Source organism: Phoxinus phoxinus (genome assembly GCF_949152265.1).
Source record: "Phoxinus phoxinus genome assembly, chromosome: 4".
NCBI classification, from domain to species: Eukaryota; Metazoa; Chordata; class Actinopteri; order Cypriniformes; family Leuciscidae; genus Phoxinus; species Phoxinus phoxinus.
In genome coordinates, this window is record NC_136879.1 from 9,688,027 (window position 1) to 9,708,430 (window position 20,404).

The window sequence follows — 20,404 nt, forward strand, 5'->3', positions numbered from 1 at the left end:
ATTGTCGCCCCAGTTAAATGATTGACAACTTCAGTGATTTAAAAATAAAAGTTTTTCTCTTTTCCATTTCTGATTTTCATAAATCATTATTTTTTTCAATTTCTTCCTTGAATCTAGCCTACTAAATTATCACTCACGAGATTTAAGACTGACAGTGATAACCAACGGATGAATTCGATTTATCTAAATATTTGTGTGCCTCTCTGAGCATGTTGTATTTAATATGTAAATAATAAACAATCATTTAAATCTGTATAACCTTTCATATGTATTACAGTATCTCAGTTAATAAGTAGCTGAAATAAGCTGTTAATTAAGATTAAATAAGCAACACAAAACTGCCTTAATATAACCCTTGTGTCATTAAAAACAATTGCAGAAACCAATCGAGAGAATTGTATCGCTTTTTTAATCTTTTCCTTAATAATAGTAAAAATAGTAATAGCCTACAACCTTTTCATTGTAAATTTCCCTGTAAATTTCGTTTAGAAAACAATTATAGAATTAGAAAATAGAAAATAATTGTCTTTTTTAATTGTCTCATCTCATGAGGCAAACTTTATAACTGAAAGTATATTTATAATTTTTTTTAAATGTGCATATATTTTGATTCCAGATTCTGCACTTTCACCACATTTGGAAAGGCAAGTGTTACAGTAAACTCACACAAAATGTGCATTTCCTTTTAAACATTGTATTGTTTGTCACACATACATTTTCCACTGGAACAAGATTTGTTGCTTAAAGGCGTAGTGTCATAATAATTATTTTGTTTGATTTCAAAGGGAAGGAGAACTTCTAAAAATCTACAAGAAATTGTAACAAGCGTAGATAAATTTGCAGTACCTGGGTCCAGTATTAAGAAGTACAGTGTTCTCAAAGCTGCTGGTTTTTGGGACGATGTATGCAAAGATTTGCAAGTGCCAAATACACTTGCAAATCGCAAAAAAATCCAGGCATCCCTGCTTCTTCTGAAGGTAATTTATCATTAGGTTGACTGAGTCAACCTGCTGAGCATTTCAACATTATTATTGGTTTTATATATTTTTTTATATTTACATTTAGGCCTACACTTATATGTGCCAGGTTGAAATATGCAGTCTTTAGTTGTGCAGTTTACAATTGTACTCTCATTAAAACATAAGTAATTGAATGCCATCTCCACAAATGCATATTTAGCATTCGTTTAAAAGACATTTTACATTTTTCAAATGTCAGATTAAATATAAATCTAATTTGTTATTACTTTTTTATTTCTGTAATTGTACAAAAAACTAATTTTCATTAAGAAAATGTTTAATATTAAAAATGTTAGGACGGGAGTGTCCAAGTTTACATGCTAACACTGATTGTAACTTTTGAGTTCTACTTATTTGCTGACACACTCATAGATGTTTATTCAAATGTCATTACAATTTTCATTGATCCTCTCTTGAGTTTTGGTTTTAATAGCATTTAACCTTGCAGTTGTTAATGGTATTTGTCACAGAGCAGAAGGAGACAAACAGGTAACGTAAACAGTGTTTATTGATTAGTAATGTTATGGTAAAAGGTAGCAGGTGAGTAACCGGATGTAAACAGTTTCTGATGAGTTTTGATGATGTAAGTGAACCAGTCTCTTATCTGTGGCAGGTTTGGAGTTTGATGAAGGATCCAGATGACAGAAGGCGGACAGAGGGAACCGGGTGACTGACTGAAGAAGACGGAAGATGGTCCTGGTGGAAGTATGATGAAGGTAAGTAGTTCGTTGGTAATCAGGTAGGTGGATAGCGATCTCAGAGAAGGAGTCAGGTAGTCGGTAGTGCAACGACGAGACCAGACAACTGGCAGAGTGAAGGAGTGTGGAATATGAAGGGAGAGGGTGATGCGGGATGATGATGTGCAGGTGGTGAGGACAGGTGATGGTGATTAGTACTCAGGGGAATGGGAACGAGTGGGCGGAGTGATGATGTCTGGTGTTGATGACGGTGTCTCTGTTACAGTATTGAGAAGGGTCGCAGCGCTGCCAGTTCGGTTGTTCCCTGCCGTTTCGCCGTTCAGGGCACCGAGGTGTCAGCGTCCCCATACGATCCTCCGAGGAGGGTCGTAGAACGGTCAGTTTGGTTGTTCCCTGCTGGTTCGCCGCTTAACCCTCTGGGAACCAAGGTGTTTTTGGGGTCCTTGATGTTTTGACATGACCTGATATTTGTATTTTTTTCAGTTGCTTATAAACATATTAATGGCAAAGGTGTAATTACACTCTATTTAGCACGAACATGGCTATCATAATATGTGAGCAACATGTATGTACATGTTTGCATTTTTGAGAGAATATTATTTATGCGTGGTTATTAAAAAAACTCAAACTTAAATTTTCTGATATAAGACCACAAACGACCAACTTCACATATTCCCACAATACTTTTGACTAATGGATCTTGTCGGCTAGAGTGTTTACTTCAAAATGATCTGAAAATCATCTGGGCTAATCGTTCACATTAAACAATAGATTGATTTAAATTTTGTAAGACACTTTTTGTTTGGAAAGGCAATATGCAGGTGGGCGTGAATGATCCAACAAGGTCATGAATAATGTCCTAATTCACACCTGAGAGAAGACAAAAGACCTGCTAATGCTGCATACTAATGAGCTTTCATAGGTGTCACTGAGCCACAAGAAGAATGCAAAGACAACACACACACACACACACACATATATATATATATATATATACATACACACACACACACACACATATATATATATATATATATATAACTACAGAATTGGTTCACAGTTGGAAACATCTTGAAAAAAAGTGTATTTTTCCACAAACTGTGTATGCTTGCAAATTGTATAATATCCAAGGTAAACATTTCTAGTAATTGTGCAGTTAATTCTCATTCGTATTTTCAGAAAGTTTTGGAATATGTAGGCTATCCTCTCCCCAAATTTGTCACAAGTAAAACACAAAAATAATTTAAAGAGAAGGCTTATATTGATCTTTTAAGATTTTGTTTGCACCTTGTAAATTAGGTTTTGATGTGGCAGTAAAAACTTTATAATCTATCCAAAAAGAGATGTTGTCTTTCATATTTCGTCTGTAACATATCGTATTTTATAATATTAGGGCATAAATGTTAATTTGCAGTTTAATATGTTGCTTATACAAAGACATTTTATTTCAACGTATTCAGTCGATTTTTACTCATCTCAGTAGGCGACTGAATACGGGTTAGACAATTATAATACAGGGCTAAGATTATCACAAATAAACACAAGATTTTGACGCATATCCAACGGTTTGTGGTGTGGAGTGTGGAGCGCGTGGCACGGAGCCGCGGACGTGAACACTTGCATTTTCCTATCAACAGTGGAAACAACTTAAAATACTTTTATCATTTCTGGTCATACAGAAAATAATAATACATTATTCGCAACTTTTATTTGTGTAAACTCACAATAACAAGAAAATGTTGTGCTTTTGTAAAATAAAATAAAACAATCAGGCGCGCTTTCATGATCTCCGTGAACTGGAGCGCGAGAACTGAAACTAAATATATAATTAAATAAATAATAAACTAAATAAAGCTTAAATGTCCACTTTAAAACGAACAAATTCGAATCGAAAGCTAATACATTCTGATTATGTAATGCGTATGAAAGGAGCATTTCCCTCTAAAAGCGCATCTGCTTAACAGCGGAGATGGAGATGTTTTTAGCCGACTTAGAAAGCAATAGTTTATTAATAATATTAATGGCTCTTCTCATTCAGCACTGCGGGAAAAATATCAATTCCAGGTTCTAATTTGGCCTTAGAAAACCAGTAAAATCGACATGTTTTCCATATTAATTTGTGAAACTATCTGTAATAATAGTGGGTAAATATGTACTTACTCTTTCTGATTTCTGAATGTGTTGCTAAGCGCACTCCGAGTTGCAGGCGGAGGTAGTGATGAAGCTACATTCCTTTTAAAAAGGTTGAAGAATATTATTGTATCGTGCCATCTTCCCAACGCGCAGGTGAGTGAATGATGAAACTTAAAGCATTTGCTTGGGGGCGTTTACCTGTTTTGCATAGATGGCTTAACACATTATCTTGTAAATAGCGTGCTCCGTGAGTAGGCGTGAACGAATTAAAGTCAATGAGCTCGTAATGAGCTCGACAGGAATCGCTCTCTTTTCATACAGATTACAGAAGCTGAGAATATTTGTTTTTTATATAAATTACTTCATTTGAAAGATGCGATCTCAAGCTTTATGCCCGTGGGTATGTTTGCCTGTTTGACTGCAGTTTCGTGGAGTTACAGATCATTTTCTAACGCGTTTCAAATTGGAGTTCATTGACAGAGAGAGTGCAGAACTCGCATCATGTTAATTTTTCTTTATTTGGAAAAAAGCAAAACACTTTATTTTTATTGTGAGTATACAGAAAAAAATAGAAACTGAACAGGATCGATTGATGTATAACACGAAAATTAAAGATCAAAATTAACAGCGCATTTTGAGTTTATTTTGCAGTGCTAAAAAAAAAACACGTTCTTGGTCCCCAGAGGGTTAAGGGCACCGAAGTGACTGTTCAACCAAATCCAGAGGCCAGTCTCCAGAGACTGGTGCCCTTAGTAGAATTTCTGGCAGCGTGGAAACTACTGCCACATATTTCTCAGTGGGTCTTGCACACTATAGAAAGGTTTCAGAATTCAGTTCGGTTCTCACAGATTTCTAGGGGTCCTCTCCTCCTCCGAGGGTTGTTGGAACTAAGATAGTTAGAGGTAGGCAAGATCTGAGGACTGTCGTTATCTCTAATAAAACTTAGACAAGAAGTCCTGACGCTGAGGCTATCAGGCTTCTGAAGGTTTCTCCGGGGCAGGGACAGTTTTGAGAAATCGCTTCTCCTCGGCGACCTCTGGGGTGCGACTCTTTGAGGAGGGTCGCAGCACTGCCAGTTCGGTTGTTCCCTGCCGGTTCGCCGTTCAGGGCACAGAGGTGTCAGCGTCCCCATACGATCCTCCGAGGAGGGTTGTTGTAGATTTAAAAATCTTGCTTCCCCTTGTTAATTGATTTCATGGAAACAGACACCAGTGATTTTGCCAAGATATCTAATTTATTTTACCATTTTATATAAGACATAAGGGAGAGAACGGATCAGCAAAAGATCTTCATGCATCTCAGTCATTTTCTCTCTCTCTGCCTAAACAAAGAACTTCAGTTCTTATATGCTGAAACATGTGGTTTCCATTAACATAGCATAGGATATATATATTATGCTAGGTAGAAAAAAACACTGCATACATTCCATTCCAGATACACACTCAAAATCTCCCAAAGTCTCTCTCACACATATGCATTCAAAACGGTATGTGAACAGTATGATTCATAAAACACAATGATTACAAATTTAAATTTAAAATGAACATTTACATTTAAAATGAACCCCAATAATCTAAGAAAAGAAAAAACGAATACATTTTCACCGATGCCTTGACTCGTTAAGTACTTAACTACTCAAGTTCCCGGTCAAAACAACAAACAAAAATAAACGTTGATGTTAAAGGATCCTATCCCTTGGGGTTGAAAATCAGTAAGCGGGTGTTAAATGTTTGTGAGGTTGTGTTTTGTAAGTAGTGTAGAGTATAGCATCTCCTATCTCACACCGTATTTTCCATTCTCAGTTCTATCCATTTGGTTAGTAACAACCAATTTAACAGGTTCGGTACTTTTCTTCCTAGTAACACATATGATGAGTTTTATTCCTAACAGAAACACAAAAACTCCTACCATGGTCAAAACTATCCATTCCAACCATGATAAATTCAATGGAATTCGAGCTAATTTCCTCTCAGACATCAATTTAGCTACTCCATTTGCTACGATAACATGACCCATTGCTTGAATTCCCTCCTCTTGAGCTTTCTTAACACTTCCTTTAACTCTCTTAACCCTCTGGGGTCGGCAATCACACCGGCGTGATTTGCGCGATTTTTTTCACATTGCAGCTGAATAGATTTAAAATGCTCCGTCATTTGTGGTCATACAGACTTAATAAATATGAAAAAATAATCTGTGAGATCTTTTGTATGTGTTCACTTACAATCAAAACAAAACGTTGTGCTTTTGTAAAATAAAGAAATTAAACAGGGTGTGCTTTCTGCCTCTCCGTCTCGTGAACTTTTTTTTTCTTGAGCACGTCTCTAAACATAAACAAAACTCAGCGAATACTTGTCACACATTTATGAGCTCTGTATCTTTATAATCATTTAAGTGTGTAGTTTTAACCTGTTAGCCTTCACCAGAGCGAGGACGCTCTGAAGCGTTTTTTTTTTTAAATAGTTCAAAGTTACTATCAGATTTAATGTTATTACCTTGACAAACTATACATCATTAAAAATATATAAGTCTCACGTTTCAGTATTTGACCACTATTGTATTCTGAGAAACTTATAGTGACAGTTATGTCTTAATTTGTGTCAGGATTTATGTAATGAAAAAATGAGTCGATACCTTTAATATGAATTATGAGCGTCAGCTGCTCCATTCAGAAAAAAACTCCGGTGCTGTTGTCTTGAGAACGCGTGACAAAACAACGTTCCTCAGGGCTTTTGGCTCAAAAATGTGCAGATTTGGAGAAATATTGATATATTATCATAGGTTTACATCATATTTCTATAGACAGGAATAATATTTATTGAATTTATATCCAAATGCGTCGATGTATACATAAAGAGCGCTGGATACTCTGATGTACTGTGTTTTCAATCCATACAGCAGAATGAGGGCGCTCTATGCACAGTTTTTTCCAAATATGGGAGCTCACGAAGAAGAACAATAACCTGTGACCTTCCAGGACGTCACTGACATAAACACAGCTAACGTTAGCTTTCAGAGATCGCTATAACATGCAGATAAAGATGTTTTGAAGACAATAAACATGATTGCAATGATATTTGATTTACCTGTGTTCTTCGAGCCATGTCAGGTATTTTTATAATAATAGATTATATGTATAATGCAATGCTAATCGATATAGACTTTACAAACATGCAGAATACCATAAACTCATTTATTTTCTGTCTGATTTTCTTTTCTGAAGCCAAATAAGCTCATAGAAGATTATTTAAAACACTCGACTTGCGCTATAAAGTAAGTTTGGAGCATAAAACAGGGTTTTAATCTCATAAATTAGATTAGAATCTCATAAAATCTCATAGGAGGTGAAACACCGTGATTAGCCAGTCGTTAGCGATTATAATGGAGACAAAGGAAAATAATATTTATGGCCATAAGCCGGCTGGAAAGGTGTAAATGTGAGCAGGAGAGAGTGACACTGAATGGGGCTCGTTTGCACCACAAAACAATAGAGACAATAGACTGAATAGATGCTAATAGATGACAATAAACACAAGTTTGCATTTTAGAGTCAATTCAAAATAAAGTCATTTGAGATGATCTTGAAAAACATTTAACAAAATACAGAGTTTTAGACTCATCACCTTCAAATTTTAAATATAACATGGTCAGACATGTGTCTTTAGCTGGAGTGCATTTCTAGAGTGCTGACGGGCCAACTTCAATTTAATTTTCATGAAGATGTTTCATAAAAATAAATTTCTAATAACTTACACAACTTTGAAGCTATTCATAATTTTTTTTTCATTATGACAATAATTCATTCTACATTTCCAATAAAGTGCCAGGTGTCAGCTTTCAAATGAGACCATACTTGAGCTTTTAGGACGAAGGGTCAATGAATTGAATCTTTTTTAGGTTGGGTATGCAATTTCTGGGGATTTTTCAAAAGTGGCGCTGAAGGCTAACAGGTTAAATGATCTGATTCAAAATGAAAACAAATATTCTCTGTTTAAGTAATTTGTATAAAACCAACAAGATATCCAGGTTCTCTAACCTTTGCTCATTAGTTTTAATGTGACCACACCCACACGCGCAAAACATATAGAGATGCAAATCGTCCACGCGTGCACGCGAACACGCCCATTACCTCAACAACAAAGCGGCAAACTTTATCAGTCCTCTGCAGTCGTCGAGTTTGGAAGACACGCTGTGAGATGGATTTACATCATCAGAAGAAGAACGCGAATTGAAGACAAGAAAGATTTTAAGGTAAGAAATAATTCTGAATTATATTAGTTAGTGTTATTGCATAGGTATGAGGTGCCCCTAGGGACATTATTCAGAATTACCATGCATATACATGTACTTTTCCTCTCACATACACATATGAAACCAAATTCATTCACATACTATAATGAAATGATCACACACATACAAGTGAAATGCTTTTACACACACAACTGAAACCCTCTCATACATACAACTGAAAATAGTACGCTCACACACACAACTGAAATGCTCACACACACACAACGGAAACGCTCTCATACATACAACTGAAAATATTATGCGCTCACACACACAACTGAAACGCGCTCACACACACAACTGAAACGCGCTCATACATACAACTGAAAATATTACGCGCTCACACACACAACTGAAACGCTCACACACACACAACTGAAACGCTCTCATACATACAACTGAAAATATTATGCGCTCACACACACAACTGAAACGCGCTCTCACACACACAACTGAAACGCGCTCTCACACACACAACTGAAACGCGCTCTCACACACACAACTGAAACGCGCTCTCACACACACAACTGATACACGCTCACACACACACAAACTGAAACGCGCTCACACACACACAACTGAAACGCGCTCACACACACACAACTGAAACGCGCTCACACACACACAACTGAAAAGCATTTCAGTATGTTGTATGCAAGCATTTCAGTTGTATGTGTGAGCGCATTTCAGTTGAAGCGGAAGCACATTTCAGTTGAAACGGAAGGTGGTTAAAGTCCCCACTCTAGTCCAGTTGGTGGCAGGCTATAGTGCACCTCTAATGGCAACACCAATAAAATTGATAAAGAAGAAGGAAAAAAGCGACGAAAAAAAAAGCGGGTACACAAAACAGTTCTTTCGTCAATATCTGCTCACCAGCAAAGAAGCCTAACCGCAGTAGCGAACTAATCAGCGGACCATCCGGGCAGCCTACAGAGCATTTGCGTCCAGTTAGCAGTTGCAGTTCATCCGAAAGAAACAGAGAAATCCCTTTGCTGACTTTGAATCAGCCTACTTCAACTACAATGTATGTTCATCTGATCCTCTTTGTTTTTCAAGTCCAAACTCAATTTTTTGAGGTGAGAAGTAATGAAGAAGATGTAAGATTTTTTACTAGTGCTCTGCAGTGCATTGATTCACTAATACAAAGCGAAGAGTCCGACATTTTCGGTCAGGATAGGCTTTATAGAGTGTTAGATGATCATACGCGAACTCTATCTACATTTCTTGCCGTGTCCAGATATGATGATGATAACAGGAATGTCAGTAACCTATTAGGATCATTGTATAGATGTTTTCACAACTTGCTCCATGAGCATGAGGCCAGGCAAAGATCCACTGATGGGACCAACAATTTGACACCCCCCACAACCTTGACCGGCCATCCAGGTCGGCCCCGATACAGCATAGCTGCCGAACAGATTTCTCACTGTGTGTCCATTGGTATGACATGGCAGAGAATTGCATCATGCTTTGGAATCAGTCGAAGAACCCTATACAGACACAGACAGATTCTGGGAGTTGGACCATTTAGATATGCAGTATTGTCAAATCAAGACTTAGACAGTATTGTTACTACTATACTACAGAACACCCCAAATGCTGGTGAAACATATGTACTTGGTAGTCTGAGATCGCGTGGCTTAAGGGTTCAACGGCGGGTCAGACAGAGCCTGCATCAAGTGGATCCCATTGGGCGGTGGTTTAGACGTCGTAATACTATTCGCCGAAGGGTCTTTAATGTTCAGGCCCCCAACCTATTATGGTACGTTGTCTTATAAATGTTTTGTAATATCTGCAAGTTTCAAATAGGTTATATGTTCTGTAATGTAGTGTTTATCTCTTGTTGTGGCAAAACAATATTTAACAAACGCAGCATTCTCAGGCAAAAGAGACGTCAATATTCAAATTGTATTTAAAAGAAAATATACATTTATTCTGCAGAATAGTTCCCATTCTAGCCACACAGGCCAGCTGCAGGGTGAGGGTGAAAACCCACCAACCCTACAGACCAGTCTGCAGGCAGAGTGAGACCCAGATAGCTGTTTTTCTGGAGTCTTATAATGTTCTCATCAAAAGCATTCTTTAAAACACCCACCCCAGGGGGCAGGAACAAAGGAACCCCCATGGTCGCCTTACCCCTCCCCAGCCTGGGGTCCTCTCAGTGTCACACCCATACAGCTGTATCAGCGTTACAACATAAAGCTCAAAATACAGAACACATGGCATTCATATATTATCATTGAGAAAACAGAATAAAAGAAGAAAAGATTAAAATTGCCACTACAATTTCTCCCTGTTTTTCATTCTCTGAAAACCCAAATAAATGCAACAATTTTAAGTCATTTCATCATATTTATACCTTTCATTTAAATCTTCCTGTTATCCCTTCCGTGACCATGTGACTAAAACCCAAATTTTTAGACATTCAAAACTGACCAATCAGATAATTATAACTTCCCCATTGTACCAAAGTTTGGACAATTTCATACCCCCAAAATACACGCATCTTAGGCCTACAGGCCTTGATAACTATCAGCACCTCGGTGCCTTTACAGACTCCAAATTGTCATTATGGAAATAGGTTGTCAAAAACAGTAAAGCAGATGTCTTTGTTCATTTCAAATATCTTGGATTATTTTCAATCCCAATTTTCCCATTGGTCCCGTTGGCCACACACATGGAGTCCAAAGTTGACACAGTTCATCTTTCTGTTTTGTACAGTTCCATCTTCAGACTTTTCGTCCAAGCTTCTATCAATAACAGTTTGTCAGTTGTTCAGTCTTTTGTTCACCATCCAGCCCTGCAGGATTAGGCTCTATCAAATTGGGTTGCACCGTTATGCAAATCATCCATCGAATACCTGCACAAGAACAGGCACTGAATCTGGGAGCAAACGAGTGGGACAGCAGTCTGGCAGCTGTCTCTTTCTGAACCAGAACACAAGATATGAACTTCGGTAGTAGTGATCCTGTGATTCAAAAGAACATCTAGCACCACGACACAAAAGCAGACACATGTCATTTGTCATTGGTCAGAGGATTGATATGGTCAGATTGAAATTAGTCTCTGGCAAAAGGCCCTTAAATTGATGTACTTAAAAAAAAATATGGTCAAAAGAATGATAAAAAGAAGATCTTACAAGTTCTTACACTGTTTCAGGAAACACTCAAATAAATTTCATTACAACAAAACAACAACTGCTAGTTTAAAACATCATTTCATGAAGAGTATTAGCAAAATATTCAGTGTAATCAAACACAGAGATTCAATTCATGTCCAAAAATATTGTTGCAAGTCAAATGGACAAAATACAAATAAACAAAAATCAAATAAGTTTCAGAAAAGTTTCAAAATCATTAATGAGAATTCAATGAGAATACAAATAGTTATACTTCGGTTAAAATGACATACATTTTAAAATAACTTGGTCAGACAAATGATTACTTAAGTGATAAAGTAAATCCAAAGAAAAACAAAACAAACAATTACTGGATGCAATACACTGTTATCATTCAGTCTAGATCTAAAAACTTAATAAAAATCTTATGCATTACATTTTTGTGAAAAACAAAACAAACAATTTTCCATATAATTGATCACTTGAACCTTGTTGAAGTATCAAGCAATTAAATATTAACTGAAGCAGGGCTAAATGGGTAAGCTCTGTCACCACATTCCCGAATTCGGGCCCGCATTCACTCCAGTATAAACAAAAAATTGTATAGATTGTCATAGTATGAAAACCATATCAATTCAACACCCCTGGTTGATTTGAACAAAACCCCTCATTTCAAATCCTGTCTTTGTACGTCATCTCGTAACACGCATGACTGTTGCTTTTAACCATTTTTATATTTCATCGTCTTCAGAAAGAAAAACAAAAGAAAATCAAAAACAGAACAAAACAAAACAAAGAAAAACAAAAACATATCTTAACTCAATTAATACATTTCACTGTAACTTCCGCTACTCGAATCGTCTGCATAATTTTGTTCATCCTTCTAACCAATGTAGTTTTTCCAAAATTTACTCTAATATTTCCATTATGGACCGTCTTTTTTGCTTATTACACATCAATTAATAGATTTTCTACATTTTCACCAATCAAATCAATACCTAGTTATCTTATTACACATCAACTAATAGATTTTCTACATTTTCACCAATCAAATCAATACCTAGTTTGAATCAATCAAATAAAATCATCAACATCATCACAAAACAGATTCTTCTGCTAAACCATTAGTTGGTCAAATCGTCTTTCTCCCTCGTACGTAATGGAGGCTGTTTGCTAGCACAAGCCTTTGATCCCTCACTTTATACTTCGCGTTGTCATGTGTTTGTTCGTTTAGTCTAAGGTGAGAAGTTTGGACTCAGGTCTCACACTCTCCAATCATTTTCTGATTCTAACAAGATTTTCCCTTAGATCATGACCGTACCCCCACTGGAATAAAACATTTACTTTCTGCTGTCACCTGCGAACGAAGACCTTAAGTGATTTTGTTAGTTACTGCTTGTCTAGCCGGTCGTCCCTCTTGATGTGACCTGTGAAATCGGCAACCTGAAACATTATCACCAGATAATTTCTTGCTCTCAGAGTCCTTTTCCCCTGAAACACACTCAACCCACTTTGCTCATGTTAACAAAATAACATTTATACATTTGGAACAGAATCAGTTCTGTTTGATGCAATCCATCCTGACATCCTCTGTAAAGAAAAACAAATGTCAAATAGTTAATTCTTTTGTTGTTATGCTGCTGCATCTTCCCTGTTTCCTGTTGAAAACATTTCTTGTAAGCACACTTTTGTCCACCTGTGCGATGGCTTTCAGCAAATTCCAAACCATTTTTACTTGTGCATCAATTTAACAATTGTGTTTGGATTTATTAAACTAAACACTGTCCTGTAGACATCTTTCTCTGTCTCTTAACCAAAATGTTATATTCTTCACTCTAAGTCACAATCTCATCTTCTTATCAAATTATTTGAAATGCAAATGCACTCTTTGCTTATCCTGCTTTTGTCACATTGTTAATGTGTTTTCTGTTGTTTATCATGGACTTTTAGTTTGTTTTCCATCTTCAGTGTTTTCGTCATCTCTGTCGTCATTTTCATTAGTTCATTTTCATCACCTGTCTAGTTAATCAGTTAATCACCCTTCATTGTCTTCACCTGTTGTACCCTCGTCATCCTCTGTTTTTAAGTTCCTGTCTTTCTCCCTTCAGTTGTCGGTCAATGTGTGTTTATGTTACGTTGTATTGGATGTGTTACCCAGCTGCCTGTACCCGTTTTTGTGTAAATGTATTATTAGTAAAAGTTTGAATTGGAGCTTTGTGCCTCTGCCTGTCTTCATCCGCAGCATACCCGTGACAGATTGACCGACCAAAAACGCTATGGAGGCATTTCTGTTCAATCAGAATGGGAGTTCATTGGAGGAGTTGGTGGAAGTTTACCTTCATCTTCATCAGGATGTTTACTGGGAGGAGGAGTTTTTGAAGCAACGGTTCTGGAGAGGACTTGATGATCCTCTAGCCCAGATATTGCTGCTCAGGGACTTAGATAGACCTTTTATTGAGTTTATGGACAGAGCTCTTTGGGTGTGTGGTTCCTCACTCACTGTGGGAGACATCCAGCCAGATCTTCGCGTCCAGCCAGATCTTCGCGTCCAGCCAGATCTTGAGCCCGCTGACCCTGCGCCAGAGCCCTCGTCGCTGCCCAGCACAGAGCCCTCATCGCTGCCCAGCACAGAGCCCTCATTGCTGCCCAGCACAGAGCCCTCATCGCTGCCCAGCACAGAGCCCTCATCGCTGCCCAGCACAGAGCCCTCATCGCTGCCCAGCACAGAGCCCTCATCGCTGCCCAGCACAGAGCCCTCATCGCTGCCCAGCACAGAGCTTCCTGCACCGCTGGTCCCGTCCAGCCCAGAGCTTCCTGCACCGCTGGTCCCGTCCAGCCCAGAGCTTCCTGCACCGCTGGTCCCGTCCAGCCCAGAGCTTCCTGCACCGCTGGTCCCGTCCAGCCCAGAGCTTCCTGCACCGCTGGTCCCGTCCAGCCCAGAGCTTCCTGCACCGCTGGTTCCGTCCAGTCCAGAGCTTCCTGTACCGCTGGTCCCGTCCAGCCCAGAGCTTCCTGCACCGCTGGTCCCGTCCAGCCCTGAGCTTCCTGCACCGCTGGTCCCGTCCAGCCCAGAGCTTCCTGCACCGCTGGTCCCGTCCAGCCCAGAGCTTCCTGCACCGCTGGTCCCGTCCAGCCCAGAGCTTCCTGCACCACTGGTCCCGTCCAGCCCAGAGCTTCCTGCACCGCTGGTCCCGTCCAGCCCAGAGCTTCCTGCACCGCTGGTCCCGTCCAGTCCAGGGCCTTCGCCACTGGTCCCGTTCAGCCCAGAGCCTTCGCCGCTGGTCCCGTCCAGCCCAGGACCGCCTTCGCCGCTGGCCCCGGTCAGCTCAGAGTCCTCTTCGCCGCGGGTCCAGTCCAGTGCTGACCTCCCCAAGAAAATTTTGGGGGGGGGCAATAAGTCCTCTGAGGGGATCGTGGAGGCCCTGCCGACACGGTCGCCATGGCCGCCCGAAGGGTCCTCACCGCCATGGCCGCCCGAAGGGTCCTCACCGCCATGGCCGCCCGAAGGGTCCTCACCGCCATGGCCGCCCGAAGGGTTCTCACCGCCATGGCCGCCCGAAGGGTCCTCACCGCCATGGCCGCCCGAAGGGTCCTCACCGCCATGGCCGCCCGAAGGGTCCTCACCGCCATGGCCGCCCGAAGGGTCCTCACCGCCATGGCCGCCCGAAGGGTCCTCACCGCCATGGCCGCCCGAAGGGTCCTCACCGCCATGGCCGCCCGAAGGGTCCTCACCGCCATGGCCGCCCGAAGGGTCCTCACCGCCATGGCCGCCCGAAGGGTCGTCTCCGCCATGGCCGCCCGAAGGGTCCTCACCGCCATGGCCGCCCGAAGGGTCCTCACCGCCATGGCCGCCCGAAGGGTCCTCACCGCCATGGCCGCCCGAAGGGTCCTCACCGCCATGGCCGCCCGAAGGGTCCTCACCGCCATGGCCGCCCGAAGGGTCCTCACCGCCATGGCCGCCCGAAGGGTCCTCACCGCCATGGACGCCTGAGGGTCCGTCTGCTCCGCCATGGCCACGCCCTCATCCTGCTCCGCCCTGGCCACCTGCACGTCCTGCCCCGCCCTGGAGGCTTCCTGCTCCAGATCGGCCACCTGTCCATCAGCCTCCAGGGCGCCCACCCTCCCACCCCTTTGGATGTTTTACGGCGCGAGGACGCGCCTGGGGGGAGGGGGGGGTTCTGTCACATTGTTAATGTGTTTTCTGTTGTTTATCATGGACTTTTAGTTTGTTTTCCATCTTCAGTGTTTTCGTCATCTCTGTCGTCATTTTCATTAGTTCATTTTCATCACCTGTCTAGTTAATCAGTTAATCACCCTTCATTGTCTTCACCTGTTGTACCCTCGTCATCCTCTGTTTTTAAGTTCCTGTCTTTCTCCCTTCAGTTGTCGGTCAATGTGTGTTTATGTTACGTTGTATTGGATGTGTTACCCAGCTGCCTGTACCCGTTTTTGTGTAAATGTATTATTAGTAAAAGTTTGAATTGGAGCTTTGTGCCTCTGCCTGTCTTCATCCGCACCATACCCGTGACAGCTTTTCAGGATTGCTCTCAACAGTTTGTCTCTCAACTCAATCTCAATTCTAAGTCATCTGCAAAACTGAATACAATTGTCACTCTATTTCTTCCCCTCCTTGGGCTTTACTGTCTTTACATCTGTGAGATCAAAGGTGTTATCTTATGGTCAAAATGACCCCTCTGTCCTCTGAAGATAATGATCCTTGACCCCCCCTGGTTTGATAACCCCTGTCTTTTCCTGCCTGGCAGGATGCTGGGTGTGAACTTTGCAGAAGCATACATACATACCCCGAAGATGCAAATGGCCCTTAGTCATCTACAAACATTTCTTACTTTCTTTACAGATCTTTCTTTACAGCCTTTCTTTTGTCAGTCGAACAACATTCTCGCCCTTTTTTTAATTTGATATTGATCTAGCCAATTTTTACTGTATTGTTGCCGTCAAATCTATAACCTATTTTATTTCAATCCATGGATGGTGATCTACAACTCCACAATTCCAACTTCCATCAGAATTTAAACCGATCTAGAAATTCATTCAAATCTACTGTATATCATAAATGACCAAATCGATTCAGAATTATCAACTTCTCTCAAATTTTGTCATTCACCCATCTGTAATTGATAAAACATTTAATGACACATCTATGCACACTATTCAGACTATGAATAGCTTTCACTACCTAATACCTAACTCACTCTTATCAAGACATAAAACTGCAGTCATCATCAAACACACCTGACTATTAACCGTTCATATTTCTTGTCTTTTCTTCAAAAAGATTTACATTTAAATCAAAATTTTAACATTTTGCTGTAGCTTTTACCTAATTTTTACATGGCCTCTTAACCATTTTCAAAACATGTCTATTCATTTGCTTTTACAAACGTCAGCTGTGTTGTTTTTTTATTTTATTATCATTACTTTGCTTCAGCTTTCTTCCTAGCTGACCATAACAGAAAGAAAACATGTCAATCCTTCCTCAAGCAGTCTCTCGTAAATTTCCGTCACCCCTGTATGACCAGATCAAGCTGTTTTACACAAAACAAAGGACCTTCGAAAAAAAAACCCAGGGGAGTTTGAGCTTTACTGTCTTCATGACCCTTGATTTCAAAGGCTAAATAACTCATCTGTCTTCCTAAGGACAATGGTCTTTTCTTTACAAGTTAACCACACTGTTCTGTTTACTGCTTTCAAAATACATCCCCCATTCACTAATGCAAACAGAGCTACTAATGCAATCTGTTTTACTTTTTTGAGTTTCATACTGTCTGATCCCTATCATCTTCTGAATTCACCCCCACTTTACTGCCCCTCCTTGAAGCAGTGTCCCATTCATGAATTCACACAGAGCCTGTGAATGCACCCCCCGCATATTCACAGAGCCACTGGTAAGCAGTTCTCTATATTATTTTACAATCTCAGTTCCCGTAAACTAGATCTAACTGGAATGAAATAGAATAAAATTCTAAATTCCCCCATTCACTGCAACATCCCATTCAGCAATGCAAAACAGAGCTATAATGCAATCTCAGTTGCAAATTCAATTACATAGCCAAATCATAGTAACATTACTCTATTTTACTAATCCATGTTAACACAGAAGCTTTCTTCAAATTTGTATCATTTTGGCATTTCTTTGTTTGAAACCAGTCTATGTTTATTGTTTCTTTACAATCAGAATCATACTTTTACATAACCATCATTTGCAAATCTCTTTAAGGTCAGAGCTTCAGCTGGTTACAACATTTGCTCTCTTTTGTCTCACATTATTTATCAGAACTGTTCATACAGTATAAAGACATTTAGCATGTCATCAATTTCATTAACACTGTTTGGAAGCTTTTTTCTTTTATCAAATAGTTAATCTGCAGACTGCTCAATTTAATAGCATCATTATTCCTCAGTCCCTAAATTACAGACAGCTACCATAGTCGCTTGCACCTTCAAATCTTTTATAAAATCTGTTATAAACATATAGATGTCTATTCTTCAATTCCCTTGTTTTCATAACATTAATACAATAATGCACATTCACATCATAACACTGACATATAGACTTTTCCCATTATGCTTAATGAAACATTCCTCATGTTAATCCCTGTTAACCTGTTAACCTTCACCAGAGCGAGGACGCTCTGAAGCGTTTTTTTTTTTAAAATAGTTCAAAGTTACTATCAGATTTAATGTTATTACCTTGACAAACTATACATCATTAAAAATATATAAGTCTCACGTTTCAGTATTTGACCACTATTGTATTCTGAGAAACTTATAGTGACAGTTATGTCTTAATTTGTGTCAGGATTTATGTAATGAAAAAATGAGTCGATACCTTTAATATGAATTATGAGCGTCAGCTGCTCCATTCAGAAAAAAACTCCGGTGCTGTTGTCTTGAGAACGCGTGACAAAACAACGTTCCTCAGGGCTTTTGGCTCAAAAATGTGCAGATTTGGAGAAATATTGATATATTATCATAGGTTTACATCATATTTCTATAGACAGGAATAATATTTATTGAATTTATATCCAAATGCGTCGATGTATACATAAAGAGCGCTGGATACTCTGATGTACTGTGTTTTCAATCCATACAGCAGGCTGAGGGCGCCATTTGCACAGTTTTTTCCAAATATGAAAGCTCACGAAGAAGAAATAACCTGTGACCTTCCAGGACGTCACTGACATAAACAGCTAACGTTAGCTTTCAGAGATCGCTATAACATGCAGATAAAGATGTTTTGAAGACAATAAACATGATTGCAATGATATTTGATTTACCTGTGTTCTTCGAGCCATGTCAGGTATTTTTATAATAATAGATTATATGTATAATGTAGCAGTGCTAATCGGTATAGACTTTACAATAGTGCAGAATAATATCAAATCATATATTTTCTGTCTGATTTTCTTTTCTGAAGCCAAATAAGCTCATAGAAGATTATTTAAAACACTCGACTTGCACTATAAAGTAAGTTTGGAGCTCAAACAGGGTTTTAATCTCATAAATTGTCGTGTATTGATGGTGTGCTAAGCTAACATGCTAGCTAGCTCTCTAGTTGCACCTGCCATCTAGCTGTTATTTTTTATGATTTTTTTTCTAAATCGGAATGCTTACTGAAATATTTCTTTATTTAAGAAAGGCATTTGATACAGTTTCAAATGTGAAGTGAAGATTATGAAAGAAATTAGGGGGTGAAACACCGTGATTAGCCAGTCGTTAGCGATTATAATGGAGACAAAGGAAAAGAATATTTATGGCCATAAGCCGGCTGGAAAGGTGTAAATGTGTGCAGGAGAGAGTGACACTGAATGGGGCTCGTTTGCACCACAAAACAATAGAGACAATAGACTGAATAGATGCTAATAGATGACAATAAACACAAGTTTGCATTTTAGAGTCAATTCAAAATAAAGTCATTTGAGATGATCTTGAAAAACATTTAACAAAATACAGAGTTTTAGACTTATCACCTTCAAATTTTAAATATAACATGGTCAGACATGTGTCTTTAGCTGGAGTGCATTTCTAGAGTGCTGACGGGCCAACTTCAATTTAATTTTCATGAAGATGTTTCATAAAAATAAATTTCTAATAACTTACACAACTTTGAAGCTATTCATAATTTTTTTTTCATTATGACAATAATTCATTCTACATTTCCAATAAAGTGCCAGGTGTCAGCTTTCAAATGAGACCATACTTGAGCTTTTAGGACAAAGGGTAAATTAATTGAATCTTTTTTAGGTTGGGTATGCTATTTCTGGAGATTTTTCAAAAGTGGCGCTGAAGGCTAACAGGTTAATCATATTCAATGCCTTATTTTTTATCTAAAAAACGCTCTGCTTCATCTAACCAGTTCAAGCAACACTGTTTGCTTATAATCCAACAATTCTCAATCCAACATTTCAGTTTCTTTCTATATCTGTTCTCTTTATCTGCAATCCAACAATTCAGTTCAACAACTCACTCTTTTGTAATTTTCCATCAGAAAAAAACAAACATTCTATCTTACTATCCTTTGCTACTTTTCAGTTCCTTCTCTTTCATCTTCAATTCAACAATTCTTCTTTTATTCTACCTGCTTCTTCAGTTCAACAATTCTGTCTGTTCACAGTTTTACACACACGCTGAACACGATCACAAAAACCCTTCTGTTACAATTATCCGTTCCCCAATTTCTTGCATGCTTTTCTGGCCATAATTCTTTTTCCCATTTTACAGAACAAAACAACCGGTGTATTAAAATTATTTAGCTTACTCTTGTGTGACCCCATATTGGCTGATCCTATCTCTCCTGGATTTTCCTTCGACGCGCGTCTAATAATCTGTGAGACGTCTCTCAACAAATCCGATTTTGTCACCTCAAATCGGCAAGGGTAGCAAATATGCTCTGTTGGCTCTTCCGTCCACGACATGGCTCTTCCGTCCACGACATGGCTCTTCCGTCCATGCTTACGAGCTAGTTTTCGGCATAAAATCTACTTGACTTTCTCATGTTAACAATTTTCCCCTCGAAAACCTTCTGTGCCCGCACCAAAGAGATAGTTCCAGCCACTATGGTTCACCCACAGTCATATCAAAAATTACCCCCACAAAACAAAATAATTTGATTGTCTTCTTTACCTGAA